General features: G+C 37.5%; 1 pseudogene; it reads left to right on the forward strand.

Annotated features, from left to right (window-relative positions):
• Positions 1 to 1,120: 1,120 nt before the first annotated feature.
• LOC119511403 lies at positions 1,121 to 18,752 on the forward strand (annotated as a pseudogene).
• The last annotated feature ends 17 nt before the right edge of the window (positions 18,753 to 18,769 follow it).

Below are 18,769 nucleotides of genomic sequence, written 5' to 3' on the forward strand. Positions count from 1 at the left end.
TCTTTGGACACTAGGTTCTTGCTGCCTTTTGAAATGCAGTTTGGCATGATCAATGAAAACTGTTGATGTCCATATTAATTTTGTTAATTCTCCACTTTAATTTCAGTTCTGCAGGTCTTCTGTGGAAATAGTTCAGTTGTGAACAGAGGTGTTGTGTTTGAAAAGGCAGGCACCAGGATGTCACCTAGGTGTCCATGGGGGAAGGGACCTGCTTCAACCACCTGTAGTCCACCATTGATGGAACACATGGTGGGACTGTGTTTATGGGCAAAGACTCATGTGCCATTGTCAGGCAGATTGAGGGTGGCACAAGCAATGGCCTATCTCTGAGGTTAAAATGGGAGTATGTGCCCATAGTTAGATTTGTATAAACTGAGGAATAAATCAGAAATCCTGAGAATCCAACAAACCAGGGCTTACCTCTCAAGGAGCCCAGTAGAGGGTCCATGGGGGAGAACACATGACTCCCCAGGTGGCAGAGTAGACTTCTGGGTTTAGATGAGTTCTGTGCTCAGGCATGGAGGTCAGCCTGCTGTGGTTACCACCTTGCAACCTTTGGATGTTTCCATAACTCTCTGAGCTGGATGTCCTCACCTGCCAAGTGGGGAAGCTCTAGGAGTCACCTCACATGCTCCTGTGAAGGAAACTGGATTAAAGCTCCCATGCAGGACCTGTCCCTGCCAGAATCCACAAGCAACACTGCTAACTGGGGCCTTCCTTTCTTGGCCTATCTATTTTATTGGCTGGACAAGGGCAGCTTTTACTTCTTCATGTTTTCTAGTATTTGTCAAGTAAAATTTTTTTGTTTCTTTTTCCAAAATCAAAATGCTTATATGCAGATGGTGACAGTAGTCTTGCAGCTTTAGTTGTTCCTTTGCTCAACTGGAAATGGCATCTGCCAACCCTAGCCAGGGTGCTTCCTAAGTACATGGGAAAGCATGTGGCTTCTGTGGCAGATGCCAGGAAAATCCTGGTGAGGCAGACAGCATCCCCCATTGAGCTGAGAGCCCAGAGAAGGAGTCAGAGAGAAACCCAATTGCAAACTGTAGGATGAGGGTCGAGGATGTGAAGTGCAAAGAGTGTCTAGGTGGAGCTGTGTGGTTAGGGTACCAGGGTAAGCATGACCAATGTGGACAAAGGAGAGGTTCACAGACAGCGGTGAGATGTGTAAGATGGCCCTGGTCACCTGTGTGGTGCTCAGATAGAGTTCCTAGAAGATGGCATTCTTTAGAGGATTGGGAGGAAATTCTGCAGGGCATCTGGCATCCCTCACCCCTACCTTTTCTCAGGTGGACTCCTGTGACTCTGAGGCAACATGTGGAAATGGTCTGAGGATGGGTAGAATGTGGTTGGTGCCATGTGCATGGTGTGGTGATCTGGCTGGTGATTCTAAGACTGTTCCCCATGTTGGCAGCATGGGAACCTGGCCTGAGATGTGTTTTATAGCTTCCTGACACTGCTGTGGGAGAGCAGATACCTACCCACCAGCCCTGGAGCTGGTGGCACTTGTGGGAAGGTTGTGCCTGGACCTGCAGGATTATCTGCTCAAGGTGGAACCCTTGGTGGAGGCTCTGCTGGAGAGCCAAACCTGTCTGCACCTGGTGGACAGTGAGGATGTTTTGCCAGTGTTCACATGCATGCTGGCCTGGCAGGAGCAGCCCCAGGCTGCTTGTGGTCTCCAGGAGGTAGGCCTGGGGTGGATGGGAGAGGGCAGAGGAGAGCAGGGGTGCCCTGAGTGCAGACCAAAGGTCCACAATGTGTCTAGGTAGCTCATCCCAGGTCCCAAGGCCCTGTCCTCACTTGGCAGCAAACTTGACCTGTGCTGGTGTGATGCTATTGATGGTCTTTATTTACCCACTTATCTGATGATTTGTGATGTAAAGTGTGGGGTTGACTAAGGGATGCTGGCCCAGGTGATGCTGGGATGGTGCAGGTTATATGGTGTTGGCCTTGTATACCTTCCTCAAATCTTTTTTTAAACACTTTTTATTGTGAAATATATATACAAGAAAAGTGATAAATTTCAAAATATAGTGTAACAGGTAGTTATAGAGCAAATTTCAAAGTATATTACAGTTCCACAATTTCATATATTTCCTTCTGCTGTTCTAAAACTAAGAAGAAGTATATGTGTAACGATTCAGTAGTCATTTAATAAGCCCATCTCCCCTCATATCAACACCAGCAGTCTAGAGTAAAAGCTGCTTTGGCTGTGAGAATAGCAGAAGGGAGAAAAAGAAAAATAGGCTACCATTGAGAACCCTGGCATATGTATTCTGTGCAGATTAGCACTGTGGATATGAGGAGGCTGGTGAGCTAGTATGGTGGATGGACTGCAGGAGGCTGGAATGATTCCCTCCTAACGCTGTTCATGACTTTTTATTCCCTCCCCTAGAGTGTGGGTGGGACCTGTGATTTACTGGTAGCCCACAGAATATGGTAAAGGTGAAGTAATTTTGCAGATGGAATTAAGGTCCCAGATCAGTAATTTTGCTTTTCTCAAAAGTGAGATTGCACTGGGTTAACCAGAGTTAACCAGGTAAAAGCCCTTCAAAGTGGGCCAGATACCTTCCTGAAGGTAGAAACAATTGGAAATCCTCTTTCCAGGAGGGTACTTTCATTCTAAACTCTATATAATTTTTTTGAGGTCAGTAATCAGCATACTCTGAATGATAAGCAGGCATACAAAGAAAGATATGCATTTTAAAAGGTTTTGGTATCCTTATTTGAAAATTGATTCTCAAAATTTTGAAGTTTTTAAATGTTTTAACCAGGATGCATTCTCTTACTTATAATTTAGTTATGAAATATTGAATTTTATTACGGAAAATAATATTAAGATGACACAAAATATATTCTTATACATTTAAAAATATTTATTTGGGGTGCATTATGCTCTTTTAAAATATCCTGGAAGTGCTTATTAGAAACATTGCTTAGAAACATTCAAAATTCAGTGTACTTGAGAACATACCAAAATAGCATGTTTTCTATCAAAGAAAAGAGAAATTAAAAACATGATGCAAATCAAGCTTTATATGTAAAAGAGATTTTGAAAAGATATCTCTTGAGGATCATGATGGATGGCAGCTATAATTTCCTGATTTGCTCTCATTTCTTTGCTGGGAATGGGGCCCTACACCTTGGCTTAGTCCCAGGAATGCTGATGACCACTTTACAATTCTACTCTCCAACTTGAGAAGGCCTAGGCTCTGGAAATTCTTGAATGCTTTAATGCTGATCTCCCTATTCACTACTCTGAAATGACCTTTTCAAGCATTGGATGCAAAGACTGATGTTGCTATGATTTAGTGAGCTGAGAAAACAAATTTCAGCAATTTTCCAGAATGCACCATATTTTAATTAGTACTCAAAATATCAACAAACCATACTGTTGGAAGGAAAACCACTTTAAAAATATTTCTAAGATAAAAAAAAAGTTAGTTAGCCATGCAGTTATAACTATTTTAAGCACTTTTCTTGCTTAACCAGAAAAGACTTAGATTTATAATATTGAGTCATTGCAAAATGTTTATAGAGAATTTGAATCTATGTTGGAAAATTAAGAAAAAATTAACTTTGTTCTAAAGCATTCTTTTCTAACATCCCTTGTTGGCTACAATATGATATAATTAAATTTTGAACTCCAAATTTTAGGGATGCAAAGTTGAACATTCCCCAAACATTTGGGTTTATTATAGCTATCCTATTCCATCTGATCATCTAGCATAGACAGTATAATGGAAGTAAATATTATACAATGCAGTGATGACTATGGAGTATAAGAAAGATACTTATCTTTATTTTTTTATCATTTTGTATATGCATAAATTTCACCTTCCTGGGGATTTATCAATTCAGAAATATATCTAGATAGTTTAATATATATATAAATATATAGTTTATATATATAAATGTATATATACAAGTATATAGTTTAAGTATTTATAAATACACATATTACACATATATATACACATTCATACACACATATAGAAAATCTAATTTAATCTTGAATATGCAGTTTCATGGTATAATTTTATTAAATCCAAATAGGCCAGTCCAAAATACATGAAATTTTTTGAGTTCATGCAAATATCGTAAACTCCCTCCAAGGAGGAGATAACTATCTTCATATATGTTTGGATGAGGTTTCCAAGGATGTGCATGTACAAAACTCTGAGAATATCAAGTTTTTCTACTCAATTAGAATGTTTTGTCTTATCTTTTTGGTATTCAATCAAAATTTACTCATTGTAGAATAATAAAATAGAAAAAAAGAACAGTTAACCAGAAAGAAGCAGCAGCATTAGCCTTTTGTCTCACCAGAGGTTTTGCTTACAAATTGTCTGTTTTCTTATACAGCTAACATTCATTTAGTCTATTGGTCTCACATTGCACATTTTTAATTTCTTCTGAATCTGAGGTTATGCATCATGCACAATATACTACATATGTGTTTCTTTCTTCTCTTTCTCTCTTGATGTACATTGGAGTATGTTGGTTATTTAAAGAAATTAAATGGATCTACATCTTAGTTCTATTTAAAGAATCTTATTTTACATGGATTTATCAATTATATATCATTTCTAAACAATATCCTAATATCATGATCTCATTATTTCCTTGCTATTGTTTTCTCAGCTTTTTCTTGTTATTTTACTATCTTTTCCTCCACATGTGCTGCAACTCTCACTTAATCCAGTCCTTTCAATATTATATCTTCAATTCAATCTTTAAATATTTTTCCATGTGTGCATAAACTGTGATTTTCCCTCTTGTTTTTATAATTTTTGATCTTTAAGTTAGATTTTGGGAAATAGGGTACTGATTTTGTAGTTTCCAAATGTGATTATAAATATTATGAATATTGATTTTTAGTTTTCATTTATTGTCCATTTAACAGATAAATGCAAACTAGAATATTTATAGCATTTAACAGTTTTATGAAGCTCCAAGTACTAAAGAATCATGTTTTGTTTTTATAAATGTATAGCCCATGTTCCTCCCAAACTTCAGCCATTTTCCCAGAGTTTATGAAAATTTAGCTTCAGATTAAAGCAGGCAAGTGTATTTATTAAACATAGAGAGATAAAACTAGAGCCAGAGAGAGAGAGAGAGAAATTGGGAGGAAGAGAGAGGAGGTTACTTATTGGAACTAGGCCCTATTTGGGTTGATGGAAAGGTTTAGTAATGGATGGTAGTTGTGATAGCACATTTGTGAATACATTCAACAGCAATGAATGTTATTGTTGAATGTGGTTAAAAGGGGGATGTTTAAATTTATGTGTTACTAGAACAAAAATTTAAAAATAGAGGGCAATACAACACAGTGAACCTCAATGCAAATGATAGACAATAGTTAATAGTACAACTATAAAATATTCTTTCATGAATTGTAATACATATACCTCAGTAATGTATAATTTAAATAATAGGGTGGTATGTGGGAACAACTGTACTTTATGCGTGAGCTTTTCTGTAAACCTACTATTTCTCTAATAAAACTAATGAAAAAAGTAATAGGATTTAGATAAAAAAGGAGGAAAAAGATTTAAGGGGATGATTTAGAGAATAAATAGGAGAAAATAATTATTGTGTATCCACTGCTAAGTGATAGTATTTTGTGGTTTAGCTTATGTTCCTTGGATTCTTTTTATATTCCAGCCACTGTGCTGTGTTTACATAGAAAATATAATTTAATCTTTATAATAATCTTATTAGATAGATGAGGAAACTGATGTTAAAGGAGTTTCATAAATTTTCCTAATGGTAAGGAAGAATCCAATGTAGTCATATTCCAACCAGGATTGGCTGAAGATGGAAGAATAGGCACAGGTTGTGGATTCAATGTTTCAATGTTTGGAGAATAACAGGATATAGGAGAAAAAATATAAGGATATAATATCTCACACTTTCTTCTGTGTTTTAGGCTCAGCTAGTTTTGACTGTTGTTATTCCCATAAGTATGATACTAATGTGCATCAAACCACATAATAAGTATACTAGACTCTAGAAAATATATGTCTACAACTTTGGAATTTCTGACATGTAAAGAAGGGATTTCTAGTGGGAGAAGAAGCTCAGGTAAAAATTTAATACTGGGATATTAATGCATCTAAAATCTCACTAATTCCCTATCACTGTTTTAGAAAGCATCTTATGATTAAATTTCAGACATTTCTTCAGAAGTATTTCATTGCCTATTTTATTCACTGCACAGTGCTCTTCTTTATACCTTATACTCTGAGGACAATGCCTCACTGAACAAGGGTCCCTAAACTCATGAATCCATTGAAGTAGTTAAGTTCATATAAAGATGCTACCATACAGTGTAATAAATGCTGTGTTAATTTGCCAGGCTGCTATAATAAATACCACAGACTGGTTGGCTTCACCAACAATTTATTGTTGGCAGTTTGGGAGGCTAGCATTCCAAAAGCAAAGTATTGGCAGGTCCTGCCTTCTCTGATGTCTGTAGAGTCCTGGTGGTGACTCACAGACATAACTTAGCCCCTGAACCATGTCACATGGCAATCTGTCCTCCTCTGTCTCAACTCTGGCTTCTAATTCTCCTGCTCAGTCATCTGTGTCTCTGTCTAGTGTCAGGGGTTCATTTCTTTACACCTCATGCCTATGATCTCCATTAGAAAAGGCCTGAAACTAATCAGGTCCTGATTTAATAGGTTTGGGCTACATCAAGTTACCTCCCACTCAATTAAGTGTATCAGGGACAGGCAATTGTTTAAAAGTAAAGAACACTTAAGAAAAGAATTCACCTTTAACACATTTTTATTAAAGGAGCACTTAAGCTAAAAGAAACAAGTTTACAGTGTAAAAATTAATTGATACATTACCAAAAGGGGGCCCCCACTCCTCCAGACAAAGCTGGTTTTGAGACTAGAGAGAGCTTTTTGTTTGAGTTACAGACAATTTATAGCATCTTGATTTAGAGTAACTTTAAGTTATATTCTATTTTTACATTAAATGATGCCTCATGAACATGAATATCTCATTTGAAGCATCTTGATCCATGAGTGTCAAGATCAAAGGAGGGTATCTGCATTATCAGAGACTTAGCCTTGAATGCCTATGAAACTCTACTGATAATATTTTTACTAATTAAGCTATGATTTCTGTAAGAGCAATATAATATACTTTTACTTGCATAAAGACTAAAAATTGGAAAAGAGATTACTGCTACTTGTTTCTAACTTATTAATATAGTTTTTTCATTTCATTCTATGATTAGCCATTTCATCATACTGATAAACATATATTTGATTAGGACTCTATTTAACCTTGCTACATTATTTATGACTTATTTATGGTTAAAGTAACAGCTGCAGCTCCATCATGTTTTCACAGAGGACTAGGTGATTACATGTTATCTATACATAAGAAGGTTGAGAGGGTCTTTCTGCTTTTTTGAAAATATTCACAGGTTTTTTAATTGTTTAGCTTCTCCTTCAAGTTCTAATATGGAACTTGAAGGATATGAATCATCTGTCCCAGTTAATGTAGGAAGGCATTTTCACTTTTTGTCATTTGAAAATTGTACTTGAGTGTTTTTAGGTAACAGTTCTGTTAAATATGCTTCTATATCATGAGTAATTACTGGTTCTTTACTATCAGGACAGAAAACATCAGGTGGTGTATGAGAGCAGCATGGATAGAAGGAATCAGCATTCTCATTATCAGATTTCTTAGATCCCGTGATACCCTCTTCTACTGATTTCTCTCTCCAAATTCTCTATAATTCGTTCCATCATTAGTTTCATTAATATCTGGCTCTCCTTGTTCTGCAATGTTCATTCCATAAGGGCCAATCAACATTGCTCTCTGAAATTCTTGTCCTTTCAGGAATTGGCCATACCATGGGTAGGTTGTATTCAATTAGAGTCAGTAGCCGATTTATTCAAAATATAGGCTTACATTATCCATACATTCTGACAGTAGAATTCTTATACCTGGATTAAAATCTAAAGGATATTTGCAGTATTCTGTTACTGGTTTATTCAGTGATTAAAGTCCAAATGCCATATAATTACTTTGTTCCTCTCTTTGGGGAAGTTCCAAAACCAGTAATTATATTATACAGCAAAACGTTGTTTAGGATTACATTTAAACTTTCCACCACACCAAGTGGTATTTTTACAGCAAAGATAAATCAGAGTTCCATATGGCCTCAAAATTATAACCACATCCCCAAGTCCTGGTGAGTTGAAGGTTATTGAGGCTGTCATCCTGGAAGATCTCCTCCATGGTGATGGGTACAGGATCTCCTTCCTGGCAGCATGGGTGTTCTGGCAGATCAGAATGCTCAGCAGACATGGTACCTTGCTCATCAGTGGAAACAGATTTGTTGCTGGGATATACATGCTTGATATCAGGTGCCAGTCATGTTCATTTGCAAAGCTCTGTGCCTGGTTGGCTGTTCTTTATCTCCTATAGCTCTTACTAGAAGGCATAGGTGATGGTAAGACAAAGTGTACATTAACTCTTGAATTGTAATATGGGTGCTATATTCTGTTTTTATTGGAAGGAAGCACTCAGAATTTGGATTGGTATCATAAAACAAATATTTTCTATACAGTAACTTTTCTGCACATATTTTACACATATATTTCAGGCTAAGTTTGTTAGTCTTAGCTACAAAAAGATAGTGTCAAAATTATGCATTGTCTTCCTAACAGTATGAGAGTGTACAGAATTAATAGAGGAGATTGAAGTTTCCACTTACATTCTTCACTACAAATGCCTTGTAGTAAGATTTTATGAAGATGCTGTAAAACAGCCGTATTGACTTGTGTCTCTCCATTGTCACTTACTGTTCTTTCTTTTTCTCAGAACTTGGAAGACATTTCAGAATCCTGAAAATCAGTACTATAAATATGGTAACAATTATTAGGGTGACTATGGGCTTAGTCTAAGTTAATATATGAATTATTCCACCAAAGATGCCTTAGGTAGCAGAACTCACAAGGCTGGCAATTGTTTTAGTAGCTGAGGCAGCAGCAGGCCAGGCATCCTCCAATGCTTCTCCTCATTGCTTGATCCACTCTGGAGTGTCCCCTTTATGTAATTCCAGTCTGAGAAGTTCAGACTTTGTATCTTCTATCTACTCTTCAATGCTAGCCCATGTATCAGTGGCCTTGACTTCAATCTTCAGCTTAGCTAAGATTCCAGCCAGGTGTGGTAACAGTTGTATTTTGGTATATGAAAGTTACCCAAAACAACAGTTTGCTCTTTAGGCAAATGTTTCTTTAATATTTTTTCAAAGCATACCACTGTATCATTGGTAGTGAAAATTGAGGATTGATATGGAGGTATATTACAGTCTATAGCATATGACATAACTACATAACTGCCATTCCTTAAAGGAATAAATTCTAAGTAAGGAGATGAAACTGCTTTTCCAGTTACTGGATATTTAATCCAGTTTTATTGTTACAAGCTTGATGTAGATTAATTTCTTCACAAATAAGCTAATCTCTTTGTTCATATCTTTTAGGCTCTAAAGAATATAACTCAGAAAATTAGTGACTAATATGTGTATAAAGTTGATGTATCTTTTGTTAAAGTAAGCTGAGTTCCTGTTTTTACTAAATGTCCAATGTTTAATACTTGCCAGTTAGTATAGAACACTTTGTTAGGTAGAATTATTTGATAATAAATCCCTATTTTCCAGATACTTTTAATTGGAGATGTGTAAGTTTTCTTTATATCACATATATTGCTGCATGACATTCACTTAACTATTTGCATGCCATGATGAGGAATATTAAGACCTTCATTAATCCATGTTCCATTTAATATTCTTCAGTCAATTCTCCCTTCTGTGGAGGGTATTCTGAAATTTTGTATATAAGATAGTATCAACATGGCTGTAATTAATTCATCTATATGCTGAGTGTCCTTCATGTTGGTTTCCAAGAGAGTCACCACATGCTCTTTTAGTATAATATATGTAATCCATCAGCAAACAGATACTCATTTAAGTCAGAAAGTTTAGATACTGTTGCTGTTGAATTAGCCATCATAAGTCTTAATTTCTCAAGTCTTTGAGTGTTGGGCTTTTTCATCCTCATTTTAAGGGACAAGGATTTACTTCCTTTTGTTTACTCTTAATTTATATATTAGACATATTGACTTCATTAACTAACCCTCATCTCTTATCTTCAGTTGGAAGTTCTTTAATGTTAATAGAATTACTCTCTAATTGGTTATAAAAAGTTCATTTAATTAGCTACACACTCTATGTGATGTTTGTTAGCTTTTGCTATGCATTTCTGATATAGTGATTTTACCTTATATTTAGGCACTACAATTTTCCTTTCCTGTTTACATATTAGTGCAGGGAACTTTTTAGAGTATGCTAATTGTCTGCAGTCCCTTTTAATTTCAGAGACAGTCTATTTTGCATAATAAAGGCAGAATTCACCTGGAGAAGACTGTGATTCATATTGACATTTAACTTGTTCTTGTATATTGTTTGGGTCAGGGAATTGTCTCCAAAATTAACATGTATAAGGAAGAATATTCTTAATTTTAATAAAGTTAACACATTCAGGTAATATGCTGCTTACATTCTTCTGAAAATATCCACAATCTCCTTCCCATAAGGAATAAGTAGTATATGTGTTATTTAGGAAGTGTCAGAAATAAAGTGATACCTTTAAGGAAATAAATGCTTACTTGGTTCTGGAGGAGAAAAGAATTTAGTTAGGATCTTGCACAGCCAGAAATCTGGTGAGCAGGTACAAGGGAAAAAGAATTTGGTGATCTTTTAATCTCCTATTCCTAATGCACATGTCCCTCCCCTGTTTCCCCATTGGCTGGGTACTACAGAGGTTACAGCCTATCTGAGGGAGCTAACTAGCCCATCCTTGAGACTTTAATTTGTACAGCCTATCCAAGAGCTAACTAGTCCATCTTTGAGATTTTGAATTGTACAGCCTATCTGAGAGAGTTCATTCCATTTAAATTTCCTGCTGGGAGTTTCTGCCTCTGATTATACCCCATATCCCTTTACATTCCAGTAACCCTGGTTATTTTTCCATATAAGGAGTTGGCACAGATTCTAGGCTTATGTCATGGCTCTCTCTCCCTTCCCTTTACCACAAGGCCTGTTTAAGCCAGTTCTGCTGCCATTTCCCCTGTTCCATGCTGCCTTTATGTGAAAAACTAAACTTAACCCTTTCTTACAGATTGCCTCCTCTTTCTTTTTTTAGTTTTCACATTTTAGTTTCTCAAATTTGCTATGAGCTTTTTCACATTCCTCATCATAGGACTCTTTATTTTAAGGGAGGTACACATTATTCTGCTGATGTTCTTGATTAGAGTATTTTTGATGGGTCTCTGAAGTAGCCTCTGGGCACACAGGATGATATAGCACCCAGCTGCTGCAAATATTCCAGCTGAAATGATAAGGAAAGTTAAAACAGATGTTGCAATTCCTTTCCATTTCCTGAACCAGTTTTTGAACCATTCTGTGAGTGGGATGTTAATGCCAGAATTTTTTACTAGTTCCTGAAATAAGGCTGTTAAGCCTTGTAGAGCTTTGGTGATAGTTCCATTGTGTGCCATATTATTGGGGATGAATGTGCAACAACTCTGCCAACTATAGCACAGACACCTCCTTTATTTGGCTAGCATCATGTCTCGGGCCATTCTATTTTCCCATGCCATTTGTCTAGTGGCATCTAACTGTTCTGCTGTTCCCTTAATGACATCCCTGGTATAGTTGATAAATCTTAGCTGATGATCCACATTTTTATTGATGGTGACCCACCAGAATAAGAATAATTCAAATCCTACAGTTACTTGATTTCTAGCTTTAAACTCATGAGGAACTTTCCAGGGAACCCCTATGCTATCTACATAAATTCTTCCATTGATGGAACCAGTTAAATTTTGTACATTTCTCTTTTCTCCTTTTCCTTGGGTTGCTACCTTTTCTTTACTTTCATATGCCAGGGTGAATGAGACAGCCAATTGAACCAGAGCACATGTTCCTCCCCACTTTTCAGATAGTGTTGGCTGGAGGACACCCTTCCTGCAGTACCACCAGAGGTTTGCTTAGGGCATATTTAGGCTGGAGAAGTTGCCAGTACTATCCTTGCTCACATTCCACACTTGTGTACACAAAGCCATGGTACCAAGATCCTAGAGCTCTTCTTCCAATCTGGAGAGACAGGCAGAGTGGTTTTTTGAAAATCCTATTGTCTAATTGTTTTTTTACCCTTGTATGCTTCATCCCCAGCCTACACTTTTTTTGTGAGAACTGTGTTACTGGAATCACTGCCAGTCTGCCCTGGGAGAGAATATAGTTGGGACCAATTGAAGGGAAATATTCTTTAAGGAAATTCATGGAAGTTGAGGTCTGGAGTCAAGAAATCTCATGCAAGGTGGTGAGTAGGGTAACCAATTCATATGGAAAGGGTAAGTGTGCCCAAGAATTAGTATGTAGGTTTTCCACCTTAGTGCTCAGGAAATGCACTGCCACCTAAGGTCTCAGAGAGGGGGTAGAATATTCCACTGGAATTTGGGAGAAACTGGCCACCACCCCAGTATTTGGAGAGGGCAGAATGTTTGCCCTGGAGAGGCAGATTCCATGCTGCACCCTGATGTTTTTGGAAGGTGGGGCCATGCAGGTGATCTTTCCAGCACATGGGTATGTTTGAGCACTCTTTCTTGTGTTTGGAGAAATAAGACTTCTGCATAAGTGTTTGGAATAGGTTGGACTCCTGTTCCTTCAAGCCCCAAGGATACAACATCATTACTTAAATGATTCTCAGACTTTGCAATCTAATGATGATTTCCCTGAGGATTTTAGAAACTGTTTTGTTCCTGTGAACCCTGTTTTCCTTTCAGTTTCTACCTATGGCAATGTGAACCTTTTTCCTATGACTCTTCTTCATTTGTATATTGGCAACAGATAACTTGTTCTAAGTTTCACAGGTCCACAATTAGAGGGGAATTTTGCTTTAGGACAAGACAACACCTGTGACTGAATTTGATGGGATCTTGTACTTGCCTATTATTACTGAAAGGATTTAAGTCTCTGTGATGTGATAGGATTAATGTATTTTGTGCATGGATAGATGATGTATTTCTGGAGTCCAGGGTGCAGAATGTGCCAGTTTGGATATATTATGCCCCCCAGAAAAGCTATATTCAACGCATTCTTACTGGGGCTGAGCTATTAATATTGATTCAGTGGGAAAATTTGGCTTTGGTTGTTTCCATGGAAATGTGACCCACCCAGCTCTAGGTGATAAATCTCTTTAGATTATTTCCTTGGGGGTGTGGGCCCATCCATACAGTGCTGGTCTTGATTAGTTTCCTGAAGCCCTCCCTATAAGAGCTCAGACAGAAGGAGCTCAGTGTTGATGAGAGAATTTTAGACACAGCTGCTAAAAGTAGACTTTTGCTGATGCTTTGGAGATACTAGCCCAGAGTTTTCCATGAGAAGTTAAGCCAAGAGAGGTTTTGGAGGATGCCATTTAGAAATGAAATCTGGGAGTGAGCAGTTGCCATCCATGTGTCTTTGGAGCTAACAGAGTTTTTTGGATGTAAACAGCCTTCCTTCAGTAAAGATACACCCTTGTTGATACCCTTGCATAGGTACATTTTTGGCTTTTGAATTGGAACTTTTTAGCCATATAAACCCCCTTTATAAAAGCCAATCAATTTCTGGCATTTTGCCAAACAGCAGGTTTAGCATACTGGAATAGATTTTTTTTTTTTTTTACCAGATGAGAGGGATTTTGCTGCCTTTGCAAATACCAAACATTTTGGAGTAGCTTTCTACATGAATAAGGGTAAGATTCTGGAAGAATTGTGAGGAGCTTGATAGAAAAGGCCTAGTAGGCTTTGAAGAAACTGATGGTAGGAATATAAACTCTAGACATAGCTCTGATGAGACTTTAAAGAGTAATGTTGAGTATGGTATTGCATTCTGGCAGAAAGGTGAACCTTGTTCCAAAGTGGCAGAGAATTTGGCAAGATTGGATCCTGGTGTCCAATGGAAAGCAGAATTTGAAAGTGACAACATGGAATACTTAGCTCCAGAGATCTCCAGACTACATGTGGAAGATGTAGCCCAGTTTCTCTTTGCAGCATATAGTAAAATGCAAGAGGAGAGGGGTAAGCTGAGAAATGTACTCCTAGGTACAAAGAAAACAGAAACTGATAGTTTGGAAAATTCTGGTTTCCAAAAAGTTAGATCTCAGAAGTTATGGCCCTACATGAGGATTTAACCAAACATAGAACCCAAACACCATTTCAGTACAAGCCAGGATTGGAGATGTATTTATCAGATAGGATTTGTGGAAAGTCATATTGTCTAATGGTTTTGACCCTTGCATGCTTCATGCCAAGCCAACAATTTTTGTGAGCTCTGTATAACTGTAATCACTGGCAGTCTGGACTGGAGGGAATGGAATTGGGATAAATTGAAGGAAAATATTCTTGAAGGAAAAATCATGGAAATTGTGGTCTGGAATCAAGAAATGTCAGGCAAGGAGAGTGGAGCAACCAATGCATATGGAAAAGGTCAGTGTGCCCAAGAATTAGGAAGTAGGATCTCTGCCTTGGTGCTCAGGAATGGGGCTGCCACCTAAGGTTCAGAGTCGGTGAGCACATTCCAATGGATTGGGGATAACCTGATCACCACCCCACTATTTGGAGAGGGCAGAGCATTGGCCCTGAAGAGGCAGATTTCATGTTGCACACTGATGTTGGAGGAAGGTGGGGCCAAGTAGAAGGTGGTCTTCCCAATGTGCAGATATGTTTGAATACTCATCCTAGCATTTGGAGAAAAAGGGGCTTCTGCATGAATCTTTGGAAAAGTTTGTGCTCCTGGTCTCTGAAGCCCTAAGGATACATTATTATATAAGTGACTCACTGACTTTGAATTCCAATGATGTTTTCCTAAGGGTTTTAGAAACTGTTTTGGTCCTGTGGACACTGTTTTCCTTTCAGTTTCTCCCTATGGCAATAGGAACTTTTATGCTATGGATGTTCCTCCTTCTTATATTGGCAGCAGATAATTTGTTCTAAGTTCCACAGGTCCACAGCTAGAGGGGAATTTTGCTTTAGGACATGACAACACCTGTGACTGATTTTAATGGGATCTTGTACTTACCTATTGTCACTGAAAGGATTTAAGTTTCTGTGATATGATGGGATGAATGTGCTTTGTGTATGGAAAGGTCATGCTTTTCTTGGTTCCAGGGTGTGGAGTGTGCCAGTGTGGATATATTATGTCCCCCAGAGAAGCTACATTTAATGCAATTTTGTGGGAGTTGATGTATTAGTGTTGATTTAGTGGGAAATTTTGGATTTGGTTGTTTCCATGGAAATGTGACCCACCAAAATCTAGGTGATAAACTTTTAGATTATTTCCATGGAGGTGTGCCCCACCTATATAGCACAGGTCTTGAATAGCTTACTGGAGCCCTATGAGAGCTAAAAAAGAAGGATCTCAGTGCTGTAGCTGAGAGAGACATTTTAGAGACAGCCACTGAAAACAGATTTTGCTGATGCTTCAGAGATTTTAGCCTAGAGTTTGCCATGAGAATCTATGCCAAGAGACATTTTGGAGAATGCCATTTTGAAATGCAACCTGGGAGTGAGCAGGTGCCATCCACATGCTTTCAGAGGTAACAGAGTTTTCCCAATGATAACAACCTTTTTTTCAGTGAAGGTACCCCCTTTTTGATATCCTTGCATGGAAACACTTTTAACTTTTGAACTGGAAATTTGTCACCAACTTAACCTCATTTATAAAAGACAATCCATTTTTGGTATTTGGGATAATGGCAGCATTAGCAAACAGGAACAAAGAATTTAATTGTTTTTCTTTCCCAATTTAATTTGAATTCTTGTGACCATTGGGGAGAATTTTTGCCCAGATGATCACACCTCCCTTTTTTCATAAACTAAAGTTTAGTCAGAAGATCATCATTTAATCTGACTTAGGTGTTTTTGGCAGACATTCTGAGGGTAAGTTAGGACTTGTAGCTTGATATTTCTCTGTATTTAAAATGTATCCCTAGTGGTCTAAATGAATCTTGCCAGATCTTAACATTCAGCATTTTAATTTTTCTGCATATAGACAAGTAGGGGAGAGAGACCATAGCTAGGTAGTTGGATGGAGTTATACATTGATAGATTGTTTTCATACTGGCAAATTGTTCAGTTGCCTAAAGGATTATTAGGATAGTAATTAAGTGGGAGAGGGAGGGCAAAGCTAACTTTGGTTGTTATTCATTGAAGGAATTTCTGAGGAATTTTCATTTAAACTAAAATTGAAAAGAGATGCATGTAGTGTGAAAAGGTATGCTTGTGGATTGAGGTGGAAATGTAGGGTGAAAATAGTCCTCAGTAGAGATAATAGCAATGTTTAATTAGGCTTGGTGATTTCAAGAGGATGTGTAAAAGATGAATCACTGAATGCCTTTTGGAGAATTTAACAAAGATTAGACACAGGGGAAGGAGTAATATTTATATTTTGGCTATTAAGAAGATAATATCTTGTGATATATTTCATTTTAGGTGCACACAATTAAGCAAGTAGCCATGATAGTTCTGAAATGGAATCTAGAAAAGTGTTTTCTGGCTTTTGGTTTAGAAATATCAGTGGAAGAAATTAATGAAATTGAATAAATGTGAGAACAGACTAGTAGAGCACATCAAATGAGGAGAGAATGGGGTTAGAATTTAGTTTCAAGATGTTCTAGTAATGTTCTTGAGGAGTGCTTTGTAGCAGACATGGGGAAGTGTCTAGAGTAGTTTGAGTACAATCAGGAGATGTGATATCAGAAACAGAAAGGAAAAAGTGAGTTCTAAAAAGGATACTGTGATCCAATAATTTTGTTCCAAGTGAGTATGGGTAGATCACTAGTGATTAGTGAGGACACCAGCCTTGATTTTTTTCTTTTTGCTTTTTTTTTTTCATTTTGATTGAGATTGTTCAGATACCATACAATTATCCAAAGATCCAAAGTGTACAATCACTTGCCCCTGGGTACCCTCATACAGCTGTGCATCCATCACACTTAATTTTTGTTCAATTTTTAGAAACTTTTCATTACTCCAGACAAGAAATAAAGTGAAAGATGAAAAAAGAAAAAAAGGAAAGGAAACTCTAATCCTCCCCATCCCTAACCAACCCCCCTCAATTGTTGACTCGTAGTATTGATATAGTACATTTGTTACTGTTTATGAAAAAATGTTGAAATACTACTAACTGTAGTATATAGTTTGTAATAGGTATATAGTTCTTCCCTATATGCCTCTCTATTATTAACTTCTAATTGTATTGTCATACATTTGTTCTGGTTCATGGAAGTGAATTCTAGTATTTGTACAGTTGATCACAGACATTGCCCACCATAGGATTCAGTTTTATACATTCCCATCTTTTGACTTCCAACTTTCCTTCTGGTGACATATATGACTCTGAGCTTCCCCTTTCCACCTCATTCACACACCATTCGGTGCTGTTAGTTATTCTCACATCTTGCTACCAACACCCCTGTTCATTTCCAAACATTTAAGTTCATCCTAATTGAACATTCTGCTCATACTAAGCAACTACTCCCCATTCTTAAGCCTCGTCCTATATCTTGGTACCTTATATTTCATGTCTATGAGTTTACATATTATAATTAGTTTCTATCAGTGAGACCCTGCAATAATTGTCCTAATGTGTCTGGCTTATTTCACTCAGTATATTGCCCTCGAGGTTTTGTCATCAACCCATTTTTTTTTAATATGGTTTTGTTCACTCACCATACATTGCTTCCCAAGTAAATAATGGATGGTTTTCTGCACGGTCATACATTTATGTGTTCACCACCTTCACCACTATCTATATAAGAGCATCTACATGTCTTCTGAAAATAGCTTTCAACAAAATGTCTCTGGGCTTCCAGATTATATAGAGACTATAGAATCTAACTGGTGGTGTGGATGACACAACTTGCAGAGGATTCAGTGCCACTCTGAAAATAGTAAAGGTGTCTACTGTTGACTGTATTGTGATGAAAAAATTATCAGTGGCCTATGAGATAATTCTATTAAGATTTGGGATTAAACCAGCTTGGAATATTTGAAAGTGTTAATGGGACACATAGGTTCTCTCCTTTGCATCCAATATGATGAACATATTGTAACTGGCTCTTCAGTCTCTACAGTAAGAGTCTGGGGTGTGAACATAGGTGAAGTTCTGAATATGGTGATCCACCACAATGAGAGTGTATTGCTCCTACACTTTAGCAATGGTGACCTGCTCCAAAGACCACTTTATCACCATGTGGGACATGGCTTCTGCCACTGATATCACTTTAAGCTGTGTCCTGGTTGGCCACCACACTACTGTCAATGAGGTCGACTTTGATGATAAGTGCATCATTTGTTCCTCTGGTGACAGAACCATCAAAGTGTGAGGCATGGGTACCAGTGAATTTGTAATCTGAATGGGCACAAGGCAGGGATCAGCTAGTTGTTAGTGGTTCATCAGATAATACCATTAGGCTATGGGATATTGAATGTGGCACCTGTTTAAGAGTCCTAGAGGGACATGCATCCACTTTGATAACAAGAGGATTGTCAGCAGGGCCTATGATGGGAAAATTAAAGTTTGGAACTTGCAAGCCACTCATGACCTCTGCACACCAGCAAGCACTTTGTGTTTGTGCATGTTGGTGGAACATTCTGGTTATGTGTTTCAGCTTGTTTGATGACTTTCAAATCATCA

This window comes from Choloepus didactylus, chromosome 16 (genome assembly GCF_015220235.1).
Source record: "Choloepus didactylus isolate mChoDid1 chromosome 16, mChoDid1.pri, whole genome shotgun sequence".
NCBI classification, from domain to species: Eukaryota; Metazoa; Chordata; class Mammalia; order Pilosa; family Megalonychidae; genus Choloepus; species Choloepus didactylus.